Below are 18,360 nucleotides of genomic sequence, written 5' to 3'. Positions count from 1 at the left end.
TTCACAAGTTCTTAAATTCATAACTTGATCATTTCAGTGTGTCACTTACCTCCTTTTCCCTTAAGTCTTCCTCTCCCAAGACTTCATTGAGACTGTCCGGGTGCTGTTTTTCACCGTGAACTTTGAAACTGACAATGGCAGTGTACCACACGGAGACTGATACGTACATTTTGCTCTGGTTAATCTATTACAGAGATCCTCATTTATAGCTAAGACTGTCCAATAATCAGCATCAGCTATTACCTTCCTTTTAGTCACCTGCAGTTCTGAGTTCTGATTTGAAAATGACTTTCATAAACATTATCTTAGTTCTGGTCCAAGCTTTAGTAAAAATTGTTTGGGGAGCAGCGAGGAGGGCTTTGGAGAGAATTTCACTTGGTTAAATTTTTAAACGGTGCGTAATAAAATGTGTGTACACAAAACAAATATATTTTTATTAGCCGGTGTACTCAATGAAGCTTGGGTCTCTCCATGTAGGGGGCAAGGTTTTCAGGAATGAGGACTTGGGCCTGAGGATGTGGGGCATCTAGGGCAGAGGGACAGGAGGTCTGGGGGTGACAATGGCAGCGTGCTGAGGAGGAGTTCGTGAACACATGGACTGGGACTGATAGACTCACAGACAGACAAGCACACAAACTCTCTAACCTCTATAGACGAACTTCCATTTTGCAGAACCTACCAATACTTGACAGCACGATTTAAAATAAATCTAAATTAATCTATAAAAATAAGCTGAGATGGTTTCACAGCCCTCAAGACTAAGGCCCATCTCCTTTTAAGATATTTAGCCACCTCACTCACTAAAATCAATGGGACTTAAATTCCCAAAATGTGTCTGAGGAGCTGAACTTAAAACCTCCCATTTAGACAGAGTAGTCACAGTATGGGAAATATGAGACCAAGCCTCTTTGCCCTGCCAATATGCTCCATCCTTGCTGTTGAGGGGCCATAGCTAGAAGTGAAACAGTTGTTTAGTCTCCACTAAGCTCAGATCATGAGACTACAGAATTAAAAATCAACCTCTAGCCTTCATTTTGCCTCAGCCCCAGTCTAACTGTAATAATGGATATCTGATCTGCACACTCAGACCACTTCTGTACCTAACATCCTTTGTATTTGTTGGCTGCAGCTCATATAGTAGTGGCCATCTGAGCCAATATCATACAAATTTCAAGGCTATTTTGCTTGCTGGTCCAATTAGCAGGTGTTAGTACCCTGTATAATGGTGGGACATTCAGCTGACTCGTTGGGGCAGGTGCAGCTCATTACCTCCAGGATGGGTATAACAGACTTGTGTGTCCTTTCTCCCTTCTCTCAGCATCCAAAGATGCAGTTTTATTTGTCGCATCATTTCAGGGGCTTCCTATTATCTTTCTGACCACTTTTCAACTATGCTTGTGAACTGTGCATCCTCAGTCTCCCTCTATAAAAGCATGGATCTTGCATTGCTCTCGCTCTTTTGATGAGCATTATGGCACAATGCAATTTATCCCGCAGCACTTCATGAGCTGTGAATCTGAAGACACCTGGGGATCAGTCCTGCTGTGTGTTCTGGAAAGAAACAATTCAAGGTTGCTGCTGGCATTCATATTGGACTGTTGACACGAATTAACATAAGAACATCCATACTGGGTCAGACCAGAGGTCCATCTAGCCCAGTAGCCTGTCTGCCAACAGTAGCCAATGCCAGAGGCTCCAGAGGGAATGAACAGAACAGGGAATCATCAAGCAATCCCTCTCCCATCACCCATTCCCAGCCTCTGGGAGAGGCTAGGGACACCATTCCTACCCATCCTGGCTAATAGCCATTGATGGACCTAACCTCAATGAATTTATCTAGTTCTTTATTGAAGATAAAGTCCTGGTCTTCACAACCTCCTCTGGCAAGGAGTTCCACAGGCTGACCGTGCACCGTGTGAAGAAAAGTTTCTTTTGTTTGTTTTAAACCGGCTGCCTATTAATTTCATTTGGTGACCTCTAGTTTTTATGGGAACAAGTGCATTTTTTTTTCCTTATTCACTTTTTCACACCAGTCATGATCTGTAGACCTCTATCATATTCCCCCTTAGTCTTCTCTTTTCTAAGCTGTGAAGTTCCAATCTCGCTTCCTATGAGACCCGTTCCAAGCTCCTAATCATTTGTTACCCTTTTCAGAACCTTTTTCAATGCCAATGTATCTTTTTTGAGATGAAGCCACCACATCTGTACGCAGTACAGGCAGTCCCCGGGTTACATACAAGATAGGGACTGTAGGTTTGTTCTTAAGTTGAATTTGTATGTAAGTCGGAACTGGTACATATTGTAGGGGAAACTCTAGCCAAACATTTCTCCAGAGCTCAATTTTATTCTCCCACATCTCACTTCCCTCAGTCCTTTATTCTCAAGCTGAGGTGTCTGCTGAGAAAAGCCGCTCTGTGTCTCCCTCATCTGCTGGGGAGGAGGGCGCTAGCTTCGCGTCTCCTTGGTCTGCTGGGGGGAAGCAGCTAGTGCGGGGTTGCCTCAACTCGTTTGTAAGTAGGGATCTGATGTAAGTCGGATCCATGTAACCCGGGGACTGCCTGTATTCAAGATATGGGTGGACCATGGTCTTATATAGAAGCAATAAGATGCTCTCTCTTATTCTCGATCCCTTTTTTTTAATGATTCCTAACATTCTGTTTGCTTTTTTGACTGCTGCTGCACACTGAGGGGATGTTTTCAAAGAACTATCCACAATGACTCCTAGATCTCTCTCTTGGGAAGTTATAGCCAAATTAGTCCCCATCATATTGTATCTATAGTTGGAATTATTTTTTCCAATGTGCATTACTTTATATTTATCAACATTAAATTTCATTTGCCATTTTGTTGCTCAGTCACTTAGTTTGGTGAGATGTATGTGAAGCTCTTCACAGTCTGCTTTGGTCTTAACTGTATTGAGCAGTTTGGTACCATCTCCAAATTTTGCCACCTCGTTATTTACCCCTTTCTCCAGATCACTTATAAATAGGTTGAATAGGGTTGGTTCTAGTACAGACCCCTGGGAGACATCACTAGTTACCTCTCTCCATTCTGAGAACTTAGCATTTATTTCTACCCTTTGTTCCTATTGTTTAAATCAGTTATCAGTACACAAGAGGACCTTCCCTCTTATTCCATCACAACTAACTATACTTAAGAGTCTTTGGTGAGGTACCTTGTCAAAGGCTTTCTGGAAATATAAGTACGCTATATCCACTGGATCCCCCTTGTCCACATGCTTGTTGACATCCTCAGAGAACTCTAGTAGATTAGTAAGGCATGATTTCCCTTTTACAGAAGCCATGTTGACTTTTCTCCAACAAATTATGCTCATCTATGTGTCTGACAATTTTGTTCTTCACTATAGGTTCAGCTCTTTTGCTTGGTGCTGACGTTAGACTTACTGGTCTCTAATTGCCAGGATAATCTCTAGAGCCCTTTTAAAATATTGGCATCACATTAGCTATCTTCCAGTCATAAGGAACAGAAGCTGATTTACAAACCACTGTTGATCGTTCCACAATTTCACATTTGAGTTTTTTCAGAACTCTTGGGGGAATACTATCTGGTCCTGGTGACTTGTTACTTGTTATTAAGTTAATCAATTTGTTCTAAAGCTTCTGCTAATAATGACACCTCAATCTGGAACAATTTCTGAGATTTGTTGCCTAAAAAGAATAGCTCAAGTTTGGGAATCTCCCTAACAGCCTCAGCCATGAAGACTGAAGCAAATAATTACTTTTGTTTCTCCGCAATTACCTTATAGTCTTTGAGTGCTCCTTTGGTATCTTGATCATCCAGAGGGCCCCACTGGTTGTTTAGCAGGCGTCCAATTTCTGATGTACTTAAAAACATTTTGCTAATGTTTTTTGAGATTTTTTGACTAGCTGTTTTTCAAACTCCTTTTTGGCTTTTCTTATTATATTTTTACACTTAATTTGACAGAGTTTATGTTCCTTTCTATTTTCCTCAATAGGATTTAACTTCCTCTTTTTAAATGATGCCTTTTTATATCTCACTGCTTCTTTTACTTGGTTGTTAAGCCAAGGTGGCACTTTTTTTGATTTTCTTACTGTGGTTTTTTAATTTGGAATATACAATTAAGTTGGGCCTCTATTATGGTGCCTTTGAAAAGTTTCCATGCAGTTTGCAGGGATTTTACTTTTGTTGCTGTGCCTTTTAATTTCTGTTCAACTAACCTCCTTATTTTTGTGTAGTTTCCTTTTCTGAAATTAAATGCTACAGTGTTGGGCTGTTGAGTTGTTTTTCCAACCACAGGGATTTTACATTATGGTTCCTGTCCAGTTATATTTACCTCTTGGCCCAGATCCTGTGCTCCACTGAGGACTAAATCAAGAATTGCGTCTCTCCTTGTGGGTTCCAGAACTCCAGACTGCTATTGATCTGTCGTGAATCAGTTTGGAGAAGGAAATTTCAGCAGTGGGGTTGCAGTGATGCAAGTGTGCTATTAATTGTCTCCTGTTCTGAAGGACTGTTACTCTGGGCAATGTGAGGGAAATACAGGCAGTCCCCGGGTTACGTACAAGATAGGGACTGTAGGTTTGTTCTTAAGTTGAATTTGTATGTAAGTCGGAACTGGTACATATTGTATGGGAAACTCTAGCCAAACATTTTTTTTAGTTTTGGATAGCATAGGGAAAGGTTAACTCCCCTCTAATGTTTGTTTTGCTGTCTGTTCCCCTGTTCAGAAGATTTCACATCTATTTCTGTCCCTGTGACAAACTCAGGACTAAAGGAGTAACTCATCAAATACCAAACAGCTCTGCACCATGCTTTGAGCTAATAGCTTTATTTCCACACACCACCCAGGGTTCTAGGAGGAGGGTCCTTTTTTTGCTAACACAATGAGGCCAGCACTTTGTTTGTTTTGGTGGAGTCTTTGTTTGCCCAGGGAGCCCAGCATGTATAGGGGGAGGAGGGGCGGAGAGGCTGCTTTTGTCTGCTGTTCGGCAGCCTGTTGCTCAGGGGAGGGGGCAGCCTGTTGCTGGCAGGGGGGGAGGGGGGAGGCGTGCAGGATGCGAGGCCGCGGGGGGGTGGGGGGCAGCGGGCGTGGGAGGCACTTTTCCTCTGCCCGGCAGCTCTGCGGGATCCCTGTCCCTGTGGCCAGCTGCTGCAGGCAGAGGCCAGTTGGAGCCGGCCGAAGAGGAGGAGGTGGTGGATTCTAGGACCCAGGTGAGCGAGCCCCGGGGACGCTGCTGCGCTCCGGGAGCCCGGCATGTATAGAGGGGAGGAGGGGCAGAGAGGCTGCTTTTGTCTGCTGTTCGGCAGCCTGTTGCTCAGGGGAGGGGGCAGCCTGTTGCTGGCAGGGGGGTGGGGGGGCAGCGGGCATGGGGAGGCACTTTTCCTCTGCCCGGCAGCAGTGCGGGACCCCAGTCGGAGCCGGCCCGAGGAGGAGGAGGATCCTAGGACCCAGGTGAGCGAGCCCCGGGAATGCTGCTGCGCATGTGCGGGAGTTGCCTCACCCCGTTCGTATCTAGGGATCCGATGTAAGTCGGATCCACGTAAGTCGGGGACTGCCTGTAATGAATGGCTTTATGGCAATAGGATTTCTTAACTGTGGTGGGGCAATAGATGGGGCACAGATCCCATTTTGACCCTAAACCATTTCATCAACAGAAAGGGCTACTTTTCTATGGTATTACGACCACTGATGAATCACCAGGGTTGTTTCACTGGAGGTCAGGGAATGTGCGTGAAACACACATTTTCAGGAACACTGGCCTATACTGAAAGCTGCAAGCAAGGACTTCCTTTCCAACATGAATATGGTAATTGGGGGTGTGGAAATTCTAATTGTGATCCTGGGAGATGCAGCCTATGCCCTGCTCTCATGGCTCACAAGCCTTATGCTGGAAACCTTGACAGCAACAAGTAGCACTTCGGCAGGCACGAAATGACTGTTGAATGTGCTTTCGGCAGATTAAAGGGTTGCAGTGCTCCCTGTTTGGCATGCGAGATTTCAAGGAGGAAAATATCCCCTTGGTCATAGCAGCCTGCTGCTCTGCTTAATGTTTGTGGAAGTAAGGGAGAAAAGTTCATGCAGAGATGGAACCTTGAGGTGGATTGGCTGATGGCTCTGTTTGAGCAGCCAGATGCCAGGCTGTTAAAATAGAGGGCTATTTGAATCAGGGAGTACTTGAAGGAGCATTTTAACAGGAACACGTCTTTCTATAATGCATTGAGCCAGGCATTGCTTTCTTGTGCTGTACTATGATGCTTTTAATGATTACCGTGTAAGTGTACTCTGCAAATACTCTGATTGCTGTTGAAAATCATACACAGTGGCAACCATTGTGTGTGGAAGGCCAATAACATTTCATTCTTTCCCTAATTTCCTATTTGACAACTATACATCTGTTTGTTACTTGCAGGGGACAGTGAAGAACACTTCTTAATGAGGATTTCACAGCTGGATGTATTTCCAGCTGTCATTGTAATGCATGCCATTGAGGTGGAGTGCATAGGATACTGTTCTGAGCCAGGAACATGTGAGATGTGTTTGGGGAGGGCATGGAGTGGGCTGCAGGGGAAGGCAAACACAGATTTGTTCTTCTCTCAGTGCAGTGAGGGACAAAAGCACGTCCTCTGTTTGATACAACTAGTCACAGACTATCTGTTCCTGGCTATCCGTTCTCAGGGTTTCCCCCCCCCCCCCCCATTAGTAGTCTCTCTCCAAGCTCTCTGCTCACTATCGACAGAATCAAATGATTGTGGTACCTCCTTGAACTTCCTTACTCCTCATCAGATGAAGCTGCTAAGCCAGTATGCATCAGGGGACTCTCAAGGCCATGTGTACAGAAACTAAAGAAATGGTAGGCAGAGGCACTATTGTGACTGCACTCACAGCCTTGATTCATAAAAGCTGCAGCTATCACTTCCCCTTGGCAAGCACACATCAAGGGAAGAGTCCTGACCATGGTGAGTTGGGCACAGGAGGGTGGGGGTAAGATCTAGAAAGAGTAGAGGAGTTTCAGAGGGGGATTATTACAAGTGCCTAGGGACACTACTCTGAATACTAGTACAGTTTTCCATAGGCAGGAGTGATAGAAGCTGACATCTTGCTTCTGATGGTACCTGCAGCTCCTACATGCATGCAGCTGCAGACCTGGTACATATACTGCTCACCTGTGTGCTGCTTTGTTGCCTGCAGATGTATTTGCTGATAGGAGTAGTGACATTTCCTTCTACAGGGGACGGAACAAGGCAACCCTCTGAAGGAATCTTCACAGAATATCTCCATGAAAGTTTCCTAGAGAGTTCTATAGCAGATTCCTGGGACATGCTGGTGTGCATCAGTGAATTTTTTTTTTCCTGCAAGGCTCCTGCAGAGGAATGAGAAGCAGATGTATACATTGCTACTGTTGGTTATTTCTATCCCTGTTCCCTCCTGAGGGGTGGGGAGGAAATGTCTACCTCATTTCTCCCTGCAGTATCAAAGCATAACGAATACTTACTAGAGCTCCCCTCTCTTGCATCCGGTATGCCAGTGCTGGGATGGGCTAGATCTCTCCGGAGTTAAAAACAGACCCCAGCTATATCACTGCACTACCCTATCACCCCTTCCTCATTCTCCTAGAACTCTACTTCCTTATCCATCATTTCAGCCTTAAGGTTCACCCTATGGCCTCAGCGCGCCCCCCCCCCCCATATATCCTTCTGGTGCTCTTGGTGTGGAGATGGCATGCAGCTTCTTGTAGAAGGTCTCTGACGATGCACCACACTGACCTCCCTTTCTTTCTGGTGTGCCTGCTGCAACTCCTTTCTTGACACAGCACTGCTACATGTCCCCCTTGGGGCCCCTTGAGCTCCATCCCACAAGCAATCTGCCACATAGTCTATAAGGTGCCACAGGAATCCTTGTCGCTCCACCCATAGTTACTTTGATATTAACAGGTGTATTGGAGCAAAAGCTTTCGTGGGCAAAGACCGACTTCGTCAGATGCATGCATCTGATAAAGTGGGTCTTTGCCCACGAAAGCTTATGCTCCAATACACCTGTTAGTCTATAAGGTGCCACAGGACTCCTTGTCGCTTTTGCAGATCCAGACTAACACGGCTTACCCCTCTGATACTGTGGGTGGAGTGGAGCAGAGCTGCTATAGCACAGCCTCCTCTACTCACAGATCCACCACCTCCAGAGTACTCCAGGAAGAAATGTATTTCCTGCAGGGAGTCACCATGATAAGGTGTGATGTGAGCTGTCTACATGCAGCAAACGGGAAGGGGCATTTAAAAAAATTCCCAGGGCTTTAAAAGGGGAAGGGGCACACATTGTGAACCTGGCTCCAGGGCAGAGATGTTCAAAATGGGGCCCAAGGCAGGCACGATTGTCATAGTGGAAAAGCTTCCGTAGGCCAAATAGGGTGATATAAGCAATGCAGTGTCTACACAAACACTGTGTCACAGATAAACGACTCTTCTCCAGGTGGTTTTATTATGTTGGCATAGCAGGAGAGTTAAATCAGTAAGAGGAACTTGGCAGTGAAAACTGTTTTGTCAACAGCTATGTAGTGTGGACATGGCCTAAAAAAAGCTAAGCTGGTGGAATAGGACGAGTTTGTATGCTAATTCAGGATGTAGGCACCCTATCAGTGTAGGATATCCATCAGTTTGTGGTCCTTTTGCTGGCAATACTAAACAACATTGTTGAAGTAAAAGAAACACTGCCAAATTATAAAATGTAACCATACTTCTCCCTGTAAAAAGGCATTCTTCCAGTGATTGCTCATGTGCATTCCAATTAGGTGTGTGTGCACAATGTGCATGTGCCATCAGAAATTTTTCCCTCAGCAGTACCCTTAGGGCCAGCAGGGGAGCCCCCTGGACTGGTCCTGGTATACTGGCCCATATATACCCCTGCTGGCACCCTCACCCACTCAGTTCCTTCTTACCGCCGTGGCGGTTTTGGAACAACCTTCAGCTCGTTAGCGATAGTTGTCGTCACTATTATTCTTTTGTATTCTCTTCAGTTAGCTTTCAGCTAAGTACCTGTAATTAAGTTAAAGACTCTTTTGTTGTTTTTGTTGTTGCACCCCGCTGCGGCGCACCGTGCGCCCGGGGCAGGGCATGCCTGGTCCACAAAGCATCAAGCCCTGCAGAAAGTGTCACAAGCCTATGCCCTGTGGCGACCCTCATTCATTGTGCTTAAAGTGTCTGGGAGAGGCTTATCTCGCAGAAGCCTGCAAAATCTGTAAGGGGTTTAAACTGCACACCAAATGCGTGAGAGAATCACGCCTCAAGATCCTCCTCATGGAAACGGCTCTCAGGCCAGTATCGGGGTCAGAGCCGGCACTGGGGCCCCAAAGCACACCGGCGTCGGTGCGGGATACCGTGGTGCACCATGCCTCACCAGCACCGCAGAGACGCCAGTACTGGTCTCAGTCTCTGGCACCTCAGAAAAAGAGGAGGCTCAACAGGGGATGGTCCCCTTCTAGACATGCGCCTTCCAGCGGGGCATGTGGTGCCGATGAGTCTGGAGCCCAGGCATTCCAGGTCGGGTGGACCTTCCTCCCAGCATAGGGAGCCTAGCCCCTTGGAGGACTTCCCTGAACCCTCCCCGCCGGAGGCTTTAGAGGCAGCGAGAGTGCTGATCGAATCTTCTCCCTCACCTCCCCCTACTCCAATCCCCTCCAGGGGACACAGGATGGTACGGCACCAGCCTCCTTCCAGGCCATCCAAGGCCCTGGCTCCAGAGGTCAGAGACCACCGCCCACCCCTCCCGGCACTGCATGTGGCACTGGCCAGTGATGCACCTCTGCCCATGGTGCCACCCCAGGATGCGGCACCGGATGCACCGTGGCATCATAGACTGGCACCACCACCGGGACAGACCACCTCGGCACCTACCTCCACGCTGGATGTCCGTGCCGCTGCCTCCGCCTTGGCACTGTGGAAAGCTGGAATCTGTGGCCAAGCACGCAGCTGCTCTATTCGCGCCCACGTGGGCTCCTCCTTGGTCCGCCTCAAAGTACTCGTCCGACTCTGAGGTGGAGTCCATCTTGTCTTCTAGGGGCTCCCAGTCCCGCTCGTGGCGCTGCTCCTGTTTATGGCACCACTTCCGGCACCGTAGTCCACCTTGTCCATACCAGCAGCAGTGGACGCAGCCAGTCCCGGTGCTGGTACTCCAACAGTTGTGGTCCCCACAGCCTCCGAGCCAGTGGCCTTTCTGGACACCCTGGGCATACCACCAGGCCCAGGGAGACGTTCCATCCAGGTCAGCCTCTCTCTCTCCCAGACTGCAGGCCCCTCCTTCACTGACTCCCTTGGTCAGATCTCCAACCTCTGGCCAGTTGTTGCCCCCTGGCCAACCCTCTCCTGTTTCTTCGGGGAGCCCGGCTCTGGTGATCCAACCTCCCCCATCCTTGTCTGCTGGCACCTCACAAAATCTTGTACATATGGGGGCCACTGTAGGAGAAGCCCGGAATGGGTCATTGTCCTCTTCCCCGATGAGGCTTTAGGTGACCTAGTCCATCCATGACCTCTATGGATGCCAGGGCTCACCAGGACCTCCTCCGCCATCTAGCCCAATGTTTGGGAGTTCAGGTGGATAAGGTGTCCGATGACTTGGACCCCAGAGTTGATATCCTCCATGCGGGTGGCCCTCCCTATCAATAAGACATGGCCAAAATTTCTAAAGCCTTGTGGCAGATCCCCGCATCCATCCCCCCAACTAATAAGTGGGCCGAAAGGAGGTACTTTGTCTCTCAAGAACGCAACGAGCGTCTTTTTTCCCACCCTCCCCTGGGCTCCCTGGTGGTACAAGCTGTGAACCAGAGGGAGAGGCAGGGTCAGCCCGCCACAACTCCTAGGAACAGGGAAGCCAAAAAGACTAACATGTTAGGCAGAAAGGTCTATGTGTCTGGTGGTAGAAATGTAGCCGTGTTAGTCTGATGCAGCTGAAACAAAAAACAGGACTGTGTAGCACGTTAAAGACTAACGAGATGCTTTAATAGGTGATTAAACCATCTTGTTAGTCTTTAAAGTGCTACACAGTCCTGTTTTATGTGTCTGGTGGTATCCAGTACCGTATTGCCAATCAACAGGTCCTCTTGTTTCGGTATGCTTTCAACACGTGGGCCTCGATGGATAAGTTTACGGATCTGCTCCCAAGGGACTCCCCTGCAGAGTTCAGGGCTCTCCATGAGGAGGGGGAGAGCGATTTCCAGGGCAGTTCTCTATGTTGCTTTCGACGTGGTGGATGCCACTGCCCGAGTGATGGCTTCCAGAGCAGGAGTGGTAATAGCAGGAACAACAGGCGATGACCCCACCTGGCCCCAGATCACAACTAGGGGCTCCCTAACAAACCCTTCGGCCCATGTCAGGGCTTTTGATGGGAACTTCAAGGGCACCTTACCAGTTTCCCCATTACTCTTCTAGGACCGTTTTATCCCACTACATCCAAGCCTAGCGGTCTGTTATTTCGGACCGATGGGTGTTGGAGATGGTGGAAAGAGGTTATGTAATCCCTTTCAACTCATCCTCCTCCTTCCCAACACCCTACCCTGTCCGTTTTCAGGGACCCTCTCATGAGCCTCTCTTTCAAGAGGAGACCCAACATCTTCTTACAATAGGGGCGGTAGAGCGTGTTCCTTCCCTCCCCCCGAGTTTCGGGAGAGGGGGTTCTATTCCCGTTACTTTCTGGTCCCAAAGGCCAAAGGGGGCCTCTGTCCCATCCTGGACCTCAGAACCTTCAATTCCTTTATCGCCAAAGCAAAATTCAAAATGGTGCTTCTGGCGTCTATAATTCCCTCGTTAGCCCCCGAAGACTGGTACGCTGCCCTCCACTTGAAAGATGCTGTCTTCCACATTTCAATCACTCCTCACCACTGCAGGTTTCTCTGATTTACTGTGGGCCCAGACCACTACCAATTCACGGCCCTCCCTTTTGGTATTTCCATGGCCCCTCGAGTCTTAACCAAATGCATGGTGGTGGTGGCTACCACGCTCAGGAAAAGGGACGTCCAGGTGTTCCCTTACCTAGATGACTAGCTCCTGAGGGGGAACTCAGAGTCTCAGGTGAAAGACTACATCGCCATAGTCTGCCCACTCTTCGACAACTTAGGCCTCCTGCTAAATCTGGACAAATGAACCCTAACTCCTACCCCAATAATAGAATTTGTGGGTGCCACCCTGGACTCTCTGTCAGCGAGAGCCTCTCTACTGAACTCTCGGTTCCTCACAATAGAGACGGCAGTCATGGCGCTCCAGAATTTTCCAGTGACCACCACCCAGACCTGCATGCGTCTCCTGGGCCTCACAGCCGCCTGCATTTTATGTAGTGCAGCACGCCAGACTGCGCATGCGCCTGTTACAGACGTGGTTGTTGCGAGTCCACAACCCGTCCGCTCACTCATGGGACAGTGTGCTGATGGTTCCCACCCCTGTCCTCCTTGTGCTGGACTAGTGGACCCACCAGGCAGACGTCTATGCAGGAGTCCCATTCTCCAGACCAGTGCCATCCATCCACCTGGTCACAGACACATTGGACACAGGCTGGTGAGCCCACTTAGGAGACCCACACGTGCAAGGTATGTGGTCTGTGGATGAGATCTCCCTGCATATCAACATCAGGGAGCTCCGGGCAGTCTGACTGGCATGTGCAGTTTTCCTTCCCCACCTCAGGGCAAGTCTGTCCTCATCCTGTCACACAGCACGACAGCGGTGGCGTATGTAAACAGGCAGGGCAGGTCTCAGTCTCCTCGCCTGTTCATGGAAGCGATTCGCCTGTGGGACCTCTGCATCGGGCTGGATATCCATCCGGTAGCCTCATACCTCCTGGGTTCCCAAAACGTCCTGGCAGACAGGCTGAGCAGATCCTTTGCAGGACACGAATGGTCCCTGAGGTGGGATGTAGCTCAATCTGTCTTCCATGCATGGGGGTCTCCCCATTTAGACCTATTCGCCAAAGGACAGAACAAGAAGTGCCCACGGTTCTGCTCCCTCATGGTGCAGGGGCAGGGTTCCCTGGGAGATGCTCTCCTCCTCCCCTAGCCACAGGGGCCTGCTGTGTGCATTTCCACTAAATCACAGGGTCCTCCTCAGAGTGCAGGAATTCAGGCCATCCCTGATTCTAATCGCCCTGGCATGGCCCAGGCAACACTGGTTTTCAACACTCCTCAACCTGTCATGCGAGAGACTCATGACCCTCCCGCTGCTTCCGGACCTAATATCTCAGGACTTGGGCAGGCTCCGCCACACAGACCTGCACTTGCTGCACTTGACAGTGTGGAAGCTCCATGGTTGATGGTAGTGGAGCTTCAGTGCTCAGAACGGGTTCAAGAACTCCTGCTGGGTAGCAGGAAGCCCTCCAGTAGGACCACGTACCTTGCTAAGTGGAAGTGGTTCTGCATCAGCGCTTCCCAGAATGGGGTGCACCCAAGGCGGGCCACAATCCCCCATATCCTGGATTACCTGTTGGATCTCAAGCTCCAGGACCTCTCTTCCTCCTCCATCAAGGTTCACTTGGTGGCCATCTTGGCCTTCTACCCAGGGGAAGTGAGGAAAACCCTGTTTGCTAACCCAGTGGTCAACAGGTTTTTGAAAGGGTTGGACAGGCTCTACCCACAGGTCCACCGTCCCGTCCCTCAGTGGGACCTAAACGTGGTCCTTTCTGAATTTTTGGGACCCCCGTTAGCAACGTGTTCTCTCCTATACCTATCTTATAAGGTCTCTCTCCTGGTTGCACTCTCATCTGCCAGGTGAGTATCTGAACTCAGGGTGTTTACCTTGGATTCCCCTCTCCTTCCCCCCCCACACAGTGGTTTTTCAAAGACCAGGTTAGGCTCCGCCCCCATTCAGCTTTCCTGCCCAAGGTGGTGTCTTCTTTCCACATCTCCCAGGATATTTTCCTGCCCGTCTTTTACCCCAAGCCGCACGCATCTGGGAAAGAACAGGCTTTACACACTTTAGATGTGCGTAGGGTATTAGCCTTTTATTTAGACAGGGCAAAACCATTCAGGAAGTCACCACAACTTTGTGGCCATCGCTGAACTGGCAAGGGGCCAACTCATGTCCTCCCAGCAGATCTCGTCCTGGATAACCACTTGCATCAAGGAGTGCTATGCTCTGGCGGGGGATTCAGCCCCGCCCCTTAGAGCATACTCCACGAGAGCTATGGCAGCCTCCACTGCTTTCATGGTGCAGGTTCCCATCTTGGATATCTGCAGAGCTGCTACATGGTCCTCTGTCCATACCTTTGCCAATCACTATGCGCTAATGCATCAAGCTAGGGAAGATGCTGCCCCGCGTAGGGCAGTCCTCCACTCCTCTGTAGCTTCAACATCCGGCCCTCCTCCATAAGTTCTGCTTTGGAGTCACTTAATTGGAATGCACATGAGCAATCACTCAAAGAAAAAAAGAAAGGTTAGTTACCTCGTAACTGTGATTCTTCGAGATGTGTTGCTCATGTCCATTCCAAATCCCTGCCCACCGCCCTTTATCCGGAGTATGCCGGTAAGAAGGAACTGAGAGGGTGAGGGGGCCAGCAGGGGTATATAAGGGCCAGTATACCGGTGCCACTCCGAGGGCTCCTCTGCTGGCCCCGAGTGTACTGCTGAGGGAAAAACTTCTGACAGCAGATGCATGCTGTGCGTACACACCTAATTGGAATGGACATGAGCAACACATCTCGAAGAATCACAGTTATGAGGTAAGTAACTGTTCTTTTCTTTACAGTATGTATCCTAATGCCCACTGAACTGGGAGCCATCTGAAAGATTTTTATGACTGTAAGGGTAGAGCAATTTAAAAATCTTCTTCCTGTTGGTGTATGATAGGAAAAGAACCGTGTGGAAAGACTTGTCCCCAAGGTGGCAGTATCAGCCTGTTTCACAGGTACTGTAAAAGTATGCAGACTTCCTTTTTTCCAAAGATCCTCACTAAAATATCAAATGCACTAAAATTCAGGATAATCATTACAGGAAACTTGAAAGTGCTGCTGGAATAAAATAAACTTACAAGTAAATCTCACACACTTTCCCCCAGGAAAGGATTTTTAAATATCTTACACAAATTTAAAGAAAATAGATCACTTTAAGCTTTGAACAGCATGATGCAAAATAAATCTTTCTTTTAAAGGCAACAGTTGCAAAGTGTTAAGAGTCAGAGGGCTTCTTTAGCAACTGGATCTCATCCACTCCCATGCCATGCTAGAGATCGCTGGTCTGATCAGCTATTTAGTTGTCACAAGTCAAGCTTCAGAGCTAAGGTACCCAACAAGACTGTCATTCTCACAGCACAAATTTTAGAGAACTAGCCAAGCTGTTTACTGTGCATCGAAGATATATTTCTTGCAGGCTGTTCAGTACTGTTAGCTCTGCAGTCTGGTAAACTTTTATCATTACTACTATTGGAAAATTCCAAATAAAAGCTAGAATTTTCAAAAGAGATTGTGGTAAACTAGAAAGTATCTGTATTGTATTTTTAGTAACTTGTTGTATGCCTTTGAGTGAGCGATGGGTGCCATGGAGTTGCATCGAAAGGAGGTGTTTTAACAAAACTAGAAATAAAAGTAAAACAGTGGCCTGGATATCCAAACACTCAAGCTCAGCAGCCATGTTTATAGCCAAGAAAAAGTGACTTCTTGGGCCCCAACCCATATGAAAAAGGTGTGTTACCAAGGCAGAGAAATCATGCTGCAAGTAGGACTTGTCTCTGGCTAGAACAGCAGCGAGGTACAGCTGGGTGGAGGTGAACTTATAAAAGCTGGCAAGGAATGAGTGATTAAAGTGTAAGGCCAATGCATATACTGTAAGATCTCGGGTATAATGGGCACTTTTTTCCTGATTTTTTTTTTTGGGGGAGGGGGTCAAATTTGGGGTGCACATTATACATAGCAGTTATTTTTTTAAAGTTTTATTTTGGCAGTTTACTCAGAAGCCGATGAACTTGTAAGTAGCCCAGGACCTGGGAACTCTCCCTCTCCTCCGCACAGAAACTTTCCCACTGCAGCTGGGCGTGGGGGCCGCGGCTCCGCCAGGCTCCGGGACAAGGCAAGGAGCCAGCGTCACTGCCAGGCTGCAGCACCCTGGCTTGCTGCCTTCCTGGTGCTCCTTCAGGCTGCGCCTGGGGGCCCCCACAGCAGGCACAAGCTCGGCACAGTGCAGGGGCAGCTGTGGGGGGCAGGTTTTAAACTGCCGCCGGCTCCCTGGGCTGTGCACACCTTTCCTGGGCGAGCCTGCAGGTGGGAGCGGCGCGTCCTTCCCTCCTGCTCTCCTGCAGCCTGGTGCCGGCTCCAGGAAGTGGGTGAGGCTGGACTCAGTGCTGGTGGTGCCACCAGCTCCTCACCTTGTCCGGGAGCCTGGCGGTGCAGGAGAGCAGGAGCAAGGGATGCACCGCTCCCTCCTGGAGGCTCGCCTGGGGGACACGTGCGCAGCCCGGGGAGCCAGCATCTGAGTTTAAAACCTGCCCCCCGGCACCCCCGGACAGCTGCCCCTGTGCCGCACCTAGCTCATGCCTGCCGCAGGGACCCCCAGGCGCAGCCTGAAGTAGCACCGGGCAGGCAGCAAGCCAGGGTACTGCAGCCTGGTGGCACCGCAAACTCCTTGCCTTGTCCGGGAGCCTGGCGGAGCGTCAGCCCCCCGCGCCCGGCTGCAGCTGGAAAGTTTCTGTGCGGAGGAGAGGGGGAGTTCCCCAGCCCGGGGGCTACTTACAGGTTCATTTCATAGGTGCGCATTATATATAGGAGTCTAGATTTTTCCACTGTCTGGGTGCACATTATACATCTGTGCGCGCTATACTTGAGATTTTATGGTAGGCTCATTGTTGATTTTACCCTTTAATCTGTGCTTTGTACATGATAGGGGAAGAGGAGAGGATAAATAAATAATGCTTAGATTTGAAGAAGCTGTTTTTGAGTTTTGTGTTTTCCACAGTTAGGAAACAGAAGGCTGCAGCCAAGTGATCCAGAATCGGTGTGGCTAGTCCAGATGGTTCCACCCAGCATGAGGTGCAGGGAGCTAGGCCTGACACTTACATGTTATTCTTTAGGAGCAGAAGGAGTGAACAGCATAGTTACCCTTACTTGTGACCAAGCCTAAGGAAGTTAAGCCCAAATCCCATTGACAAAATCAGTGGAGATTGTGTGCCTGACCCCTTTTAGGCTTCTTTTGAAAATCCCAAGCAAAACAAATAAAATCACGTCTGAAGGTAGAAACTGGAATTTGTATTTTTATATGTCCATAGATTAACTTATTGTATCTACCATACATCTTAGTCATGTTATCAGCCATTTAGTTGTTTTCCTTTCACCTCGGGATGTAAAGGGTTTCCCAGTAAGCATTTCCTTACTGACGTGCGTGGCCTGGCCTAAGCAGCCTTCACCAGCAGCGTGCTGCTCCAGCTTGGATGGGTCCACCATGCTGTGACTCTGGTGGGAGGCACTCCAGCCTGTCTGGGCCTTTCGTGCTACAGCGGGCCAGTTAACTGGATAAACATATTGTTTAAGTGGTTAACATTTTAAATGGGATTTTACATCCGTAGTTGCATCTGATGGGTTTGCAAGTAACTTAAGCGTGCAATGGAATTTTTTAAATAGACTAGATGTTCCATGTTTTTTTGTAACCTACTGTCTCTGCAGATGGGAGGTGTCTCCCACTACTCTTTTACTTCCAGCTCCCACGCATTCCCATCCTTTACAACTCCATTCCATATATATACTCTCATTATCCTAAGATAATGCCACAATAAATAATTTAAGATGTGAATTGGTGAACTCTCACTTATGGGAAACCAAGTGAGGCCACTTGATGGATTGCCACACACAGCTGTAGGTTCCCACCCTTCCCTGAAATCATGAGAAACCCAGGGAGCTGTACAGTGTCCTATATAAATAGAGTGGAGTCCAAGTCCTCAATCTAGAAAGAATTATAGATTCAATTTTGTTGCACAATGAGAAATGTGTATTCTCTGAGAAGATCCAGGCAAGTCTCAGTTGACTAAGGGATAAAAAAGTCTGTTGCTACTCCCCGTTTCAGAGTACCATATTATAATTGCATTTTATACACAACCCTAGTTCTGTACTAATGTGAAAGGAGACAAACTAAATATACCAACCATACACTGCAGAAGAATTTTTTTTTCTTCTGCTAAGTCTAGTTACACCTGTCAACTGTAGATGATGAATCCCCCATGGACTATGGAAGGGATTTATGATGGTGTGAATTATTGTGTATGCATGTGAAAAAGTGCCTGTCTGGATGGTCTGTAATTGCACAGCATAGATTCTAGAGATGAAAAGGACATATTGATTCACTTGGCCCAACAGTTCCTAGCGTCTTTTTAAACAACCCCAAAAATCATCCTGTCACTCACAATATTCCACAATCCTTTGCAACTGAGGAA

General features: G+C 48.3%; 1 long non-coding RNA gene across 1 annotated transcript in view; it reads left to right on the top strand.

Moving 5' to 3' along the window:
- Nucleotides 1-5,034: 5,034 nt before the first annotated feature.
- Nucleotides 5,035-18,360, top strand: part of LOC106731715 (uncharacterized) — a 212,975-nt gene continuing 199,649 nt past the window's right edge. Inside the window, exon 1 of the long non-coding RNA XR_016349485.1 lies at nt 5,035-5,434. This is a non-coding gene — a long non-coding RNA (uncharacterized LOC106731715). The remainder of the gene's footprint in view (nt 5,435-18,360) is intronic.

The sequence above is a fragment of the Pelodiscus sinensis genome, chromosome 4, assembly GCF_052426305.1.
Source record: "Pelodiscus sinensis isolate ZL-2025 chromosome 4, ASM5242630v1, whole genome shotgun sequence".
Classification (NCBI taxonomy): Eukaryota; Metazoa; Chordata; order Testudines; family Trionychidae; genus Pelodiscus; species Pelodiscus sinensis.
Note: the sequence above shows the minus strand (reverse complement) of the source record. Positions and strands in the feature narration are given on the sequence as shown.